Source organism: Myotis davidii, unplaced genomic scaffold, assembly GCF_000327345.1.
Source record: "Myotis davidii unplaced genomic scaffold, ASM32734v1 scaffold642, whole genome shotgun sequence".
Taxonomy (NCBI): domain Eukaryota; kingdom Metazoa; phylum Chordata; class Mammalia; order Chiroptera; family Vespertilionidae; genus Myotis; species Myotis davidii.
The window spans coordinates 471,440-478,019 of NW_006293957.1; the positions used below are offsets into that span (position 1 = coordinate 471,440).

Sequence of the window (6,580 nt, forward strand, 5' to 3'; positions counted from 1 at the left end):
GCTTCCTCCATCACTGGAGCAAGCAAGCCTCCTGTTCGCTTCAGCTGCCTGGCTGCCGGCCACCATCTTGGTTGGCAGTTAATCTGCATATCGCCCTGATTAGCCAATGGGTAGGGTAGCAAAGTTATGGTTAATTACCATGTTTGTCTATTATTAGATAGGATTCCCTATGCAGTACTTCACATCCCTGTGACTACTGTTATTACCAATTTGTACTTCTTAATCTCTTCATCTTTTTCACCCAACTCTCTAACTCCCCTCCCATGTGGCAATTGTCAAAACATTATCTATGAGGCTGCTTCTGTTCTGCTTGTTCATTTATTGTTTTTTAGATTCAATTGTTGATATGTATTTATTGCCATTTTATTGTTTATATTTTTAATCTTTCTTCTTCTTCTTTTTAAAGAAGACCCTTTAACATTTCATGTAATAACTGGTTTGGTGGCGAACAACTCCTTTAGTTTTTGTTGTTGTTTGTTTGTTTTGTCTGGGAAGCTCTTTATCTGACCTTCAATTCTAAATGATAGCTTTGCTGGGTAATCTTGGTTACAGATCCTTGTTTTTCATTACTCTTGCCAATCCCTTCTGGCCTGCAAAGTTTCTGTTGAGAAATCAGCTGACAGTCCCAACCTTTGCAGGTAACTAACTGCTATCTCTTGCTGCTTTTAAGTTGCTCTCTTTGTCTTTAACCTTTTGCATTTTAATTATGGTATGGGCCTCTTTGGGTTCACCTTGTATGCCTATTTTCGTCACCAGGTTGCGTCAATTTTCCATCATTATTTTTTCACATGTTTTCAATTCTTTGCTCTCTCATCTCCTTCCAGCAACCTCGATGCAAATATTGGTACACTTGAAGTTGTCCCAGAGGCTCCTTACACTATCCTCATTTTTTGAATTCTTTTTCTTTCTGCTGTTTGACTAGGTGATTTTTTTTTTGTTTCCTTATATTCCATTACAATGTTTTGATTCTCAGCTTTATCTGCTCTACTATTGATTCCCTGTAAATTATTCCTCATTTCAGTTAGTATATCCTTCATTTCTGAATGGTTATTTTTTATGGTTTCCATGTCCTTTTTTATGATTTTAAAATTCTAACTTCATCTACTTTTCCCCTAAGTTCACTGAGTACCCTTATAACCAGTGTTTTGAACTCTGCACCTAGTAGACTGCTTGTCTCCATTTTGTTTAGTTCACTTCTGGAGATTTCTTCTGTTCTTTCATTTGGGCCATGTTTCCTTATCTCCGCATTTTGGCAGCCTCCTGTGTTTGTTTCTATGTATTAGGTAGAGCTGCTATGTCTCCCAGGCTTGGTAGAGTGGTCTAATGTAGTAGCTATCCTGTCGTGTCTAGTGGCACAGCCTCCCCGTTTACCTAAGCTGGGTACTCCAGGTGTACTCACCATACCCATGTGAGCTGTGTACACCCTCCTGTTGTAGTTGAGCCTTGACTGCTGTTGGCATGGCAAGGGGAGAAACTTATCCCCTGACTGATTAGCTGGGAGGACTGGCTGTGACCACTGAGGATCAGCTGTATAGGGGCCCATGCCATAAAGCAAGACTTACTTCAGTGGAGCTCTGGTGTCCACTGAGTCCTCTCCTTAAGTATGTTGCTTATGGAGGTGGATGGGTGGTGCTCTGATGTGGTCTGAAGATATCCACCAAGTGCACTGGCTCTGGAGACTCCCAGGACATACAGATCAAGGTCAGCCGTGGCCTGTGTTCTGCCTGGGGCTACCTGGAATGAGTTACAAAGTGACTTGCAGATGGCTGCTACTTGTCGAGGCCCAGGAGAAGCCAAGCTGTGAACCAAGGCTGGCTGACACTAGAGCCTGGCCTGGAGTCACTTAGTGAGAGATGTGGGGCACGCCTTGGCCAGATGATGCTTCTTTGAGAGATTTTAGGAAAGTAGGAAGCCTGCACCCCAGACAGGCCATTTTTATGGAAAAGCCCCTGGAAACAGCTTGGGTGGGCGCACATGTTGGTGGGATTGGGGTCTCAGGGAATCACTAGGGCAGGACTAACAGTGTGAGCCAGGCTGATAGAGACTCAGATATGGTGCCTGCCTACTGGCTCTGTGGGGGAATAACTCAGCAAAGGAACAATGGCTTCTACCAGCACTTCTGTCTGGGAGAAAGCTGCCCTGCCAGCTCTTGCTCTGATGCCAGACAATTCAGTTTCTCCCTGTATTTACCTGGAACCTTGTAAACTGCTGCATCTGTGCTATAGCTCAGAGCGAGTTAGTCTGAGTACATTTGTGCATGGCCCTTTAAGAGAAACACCTGGGACTCCAGCAGCCTCTGTGTCACTGAGCCACAATCCCCACTTTTTTTTTACGGCCAGAAGTTATGGGGAGTTCTCTACCTAGAACTGGAACCCTGGGTTGAGGGGCCTGATGTGAGTCTGAGACACTTTGCTCCTCAGGGAGACCTATGCAGCCGAGATGTACCTCCCATTTTTTAACCACCACACTTGGGTGTGGGACCAGCCTGTTCCCTGTATCCACCTCTCCTACCAGTCTTGATATGGCTTATTTTTTATATGCTTAGTTGTAGGACTTCTGTTCAGCTATATTTTAGGCAGTTCTGAAAGATGGTTGTTCTATAGCTTAGTTGTATTTGTGATTTGGTTGTGAGGATGTGAGTATCGAATTTACCTATGCTGCCATCTTGACCCAAAGCCTTGGGCTGAAAATTGTTGTTTGAATTGTAAAATTTATTGGCATAGTTATTCCAGGTATTGTCTTATTTTAAAAGATTCTCTTCTATATCTAAGGTTATGTCCCCTTTTACATTTCCAATACTATTTGTGCTTTCTGCATTTTTCTTGATCCATCATTCAAATGGTTTATTTTACCAGTCTTTTCAAGAAACCAAGTTTTGGCTTTGTTAATCCTGTCCACTGAATCTTTAAGAAAAATTTCCCCATTAATTTCAAGCCCCAATTCTATCACTTATTAGTTAGAAGTTTGAATAAGTTTCTCTCTGTGCCTTAGTTTTCTCATCTGTAAAATGGGAATAACATACCTACATTACAGGGTTGTTGTAAACATTAAATGAGAAAAACCTTGTAAACTACATGGAACAGTATTTAGTACATAGCAAGGGCTCTACAAGTGTTAGCTTTTATCTTTATCATCTATTTCATTTCACTTGAATTTATCCTGTTGTTCTTTTCCTAATTTAGATACTTAGCTGATAAATATTTAGTATCTATTTATTTATTTATTTATAAATACATTTTAACAGAGGGGGAGGGGGGGGAGAGGGGAAGGAAACATCAATGATGGAAGAGAATCATTGATCAGCTGCCTCCTGCAGGCCCTACACTGGGGATCAAGCCTGCAACCCAGGCATGTGCCCTGACTGGGAATCGAACCGTAACCTCCTGGATCATAGGTCAACACTCAACCACTGAGCCATGGCAGCCGGGCTTAATTTCTATTTTTAAATATGAGTACACAGGGCTTCCCCATGTCACATAAGTTTTAATATATCTTAATTGTCTTTATTATTTACCTCTAGGTATTTTCTAATTTGAATTATTTATTTTTGATCAATGGGATTTACAGATAGTACACTTCTAAATTTTCAAATGTGGGGATTGTATATACTGTTTGCTATTCATTTTTAACTTAAGTTCATTTATTGACAGAAAATATGGTTGATATAACTTTTTGAAATGTATCAGTACAGACTAGTAAATGGTCACTTTTTAAAAAAATATATTTTATTGATTTTTTACAGAGAGGAAGGGAGAGAGATAGAGAGTTAGAAACATCGATGAGAGAGAAACATCGATCAGCTGCTTCCTGCACATCTCCCACGGGGGATGTGCCCGCAACCCAGGTACATGCCCTTGACCGGAATCAAACCCGGGACCCTTCAGTCCGCAGGCCGACGCTCTACTCAGTGGATAGATACTTAGCTGATAAATGTTTAGTATCTATTTATTTATTTATTTATAAATACATTTTAACAGAAGGGGAGGGGGAGGGGGAGAGGGGAAGGAAACATCAATGAACCGGTTTACTTGCCGAAACCGGTTTCGGCAAGTAAATGGTCACTTTTAATAAAATGCTAACTTATAAAACCAAATGATCAGGTCATGCTCCCTGCTTAAAAATTTATAAATATTCTCAGTTCACAGAGTGGTATTTGCAAGACATAAAAGAGCTGTTATGATCTGGCCTTTGCTGGGCTAATACTAGTATATCCGCCCATTCCTCCACACCCTTACAATTACCTGACTGTGCAGAAATCACTGTGGCCTCTCCATCTCTACAGGCATTCCCTCTAGGACAGTGGTTCTCAACCTTCTGGCCCTTTAAATACAGTTCCTCATGTTGTGACCCAACCATAAAATTATTTTCATTGCTACTTCATAACTGTAATGTTGCTACTGTTATGAATCGTCATGTAAATATCTGATATGCAGGATGGTCTTAGGCGATCTCTGTGAAAGTGTCGTTTGACCGCCAAAGGGGTTGCAACCCACAGGTTGAGAACTGCTGCTCTAAGACTTCCTTCCTCTGCACATCCTTTGTGCTCTTCCCTTTGTTTTTCACCAGGTAACTGTAATTCATTCTTCCAAGATTTGCTCTATGAGTAATCTTTCTAAGCAATCCCTGATCCCTATTCATCAGTCTGACCAAGGGTCTCACCTCTATACTTCAAGTGTACTCAGAACACACACCATAGCAATTTCACAGTTCTTGACTAACAGTATTCAAAACTATTTATTAATTACTTGGTATGTGCCACACACTGATTAGACAGACACGATTCCTCCACTTACAAGGTTTAGTAAATCAGGTGATCTTTTTTACTTATCTTACATCAATCACTATAATCTCTATTTCCAGCACATCACTAAGCAAAGCAATAAATGTTTAATAAATGAATGAAAGGAATAAAAAATACTATACTCATAAGGGAAACATAATTAGGGAGTTAAAGCTACTATAATATGACATAGTATACTCTTAATAGTTCTTTATAAGTATACTGATATATAAAATTGCATCTCCCATACATGATCACTGCCCTCTAGTGATTTTTAGATGCCAGAGAAAAGAAATTTAGATCCAAGTCATAAAATGGAGACTCTTACTATACTCAAAAACCCTCTTCTCAAAATATATCTGGCTTACTCCATATTTTAAATCCTCTTAGTTCTACGTTTATTAGCTTTTTCTTAAAATACTGTTTTTATACTATGAAATAAGAAACCTAATATCTCCTACATACTTGACATACATGAACTCATTTAATCCTCACACTAACTTTATGAAGTAAGTATTCTCATTATGCATTTCATAAGAATAAATTTGAAAATCAAGAAATATTACATAACTTTTTAGAAAGATATTAAAAATTAACTCGAGGGAGTAGATTATACAAATAGACCAGTAACCTGACTACAAGGTAAGTGAGATGGAAATGGGGTGAAGGGGAAGGTGGTGAGGACAGTGGAATGGGAGGGAAGTGAAGGAGAACCTAGGTTGTACTGTTCAAAATCTATATATATAAAAGCCTAAGTGACCGGTCCAACTAAACAACCAGAACGACTAGTCGCTATGACATGCACTGACCACCAGGGGGCAGACATTCAATGCAGGAGCTTCCCCCTGGTGGTCAGTGTGCTCCCACAGCCAACCTCCCTTGCGGCCGGTAGCTGGCCAACCTCCTGCAGTCCCTCCCCCCGGCTAAGGCTCCAGGTACTGGAGAACCTGAGTCCGGAAAGCCTGTAGGAGAGCGACCCCATTGCTCATTGAGACAGATTAGCAGCTCAGAGGGGGCAGAAGGGGCAAGGCAGCAGCCTAACTGCAAAGACTTAAAGTAAGCACCATCACCATCTTACCTCTGCCACTGCACTGTGTGCCGCTTGCTCTTTTCCCATCAGCCACTTCTAGCTCGGCCCCACACCTTTCCAGGTTCCCACTCGCTGATTGGCTAGCACTCCTACCATTGGCCAAAGTCAGCTACCTATCATGCTTGGGGGTGGAGCCCCCAAAAAATGTGCGGCTGAGGTAGGAGACAACCTATCTGTCTGTCAGCAACTCCTCCCTGGGGAGAGTGAGGCAGCCCAAGCATGGGCAGCGAAGTAGAGCTGTATTTCCACCTCAGAGCATAGCTGGTGTTCATGCCATTTTGGGGCACTCTGTCTGTGATCTTTGCTTGCTGCTACCTCAGCACATCTACACAACTAGATCGGGGCCTGCCAGCCAACCTCTCATGCTCCCCACCCTACAGTGCACACATTCGTGCACTGAGCCTCTAGTTTTATATAAGTACTTACTCATGTCTTGCCTATGTAATCTTTTAAAAATTAAAAAGTTGTTCTGAAAAGAGACAATCAGACCTCCCCTACTAACTCACAACGGATGGGTGAAGGGAGAGAGAGGAAAGGAAGAAAGGAAGAAAAAGTGGGAAGTAGATGGCGCTCAGAGGAACTGGAATTTCTGACTGAGAGGCCTGGCACAAGAGGGGCCACATGCTAACCTGACAAGCTCAGGGGAGGCCTGCATGGTGGTCTTGCAAACTCAGAGACCTAAAGTAACCACAAAGGATGGTCTGAAATTA

At 41.8% G+C, this 6,580-nt stretch overlaps 1 protein-coding gene across 2 annotated transcripts in view; it reads right to left on the minus strand.

Moving 5' to 3' along the window:
- BMPR1A (bone morphogenetic protein receptor type 1A) overlaps nucleotides 1-6,580 on the minus strand; it is a 95,930-nt gene that overhangs the window by 74,382 nt on the left and 14,968 nt on the right. The window contains exon 2 of one of the 2 annotated variants that reach the window (XM_015566662.1): nucleotides 1,563-1,734. The exons of the other annotated variant lie outside the window; for it this stretch is intronic. The gene's annotated coding sequence lies outside the window, so the exon portion shown is untranslated. The remainder of the gene's footprint in view (nucleotides 1-1,562; nucleotides 1,735-6,580) is intronic. 2 annotated transcript variants of the gene reach the window in all.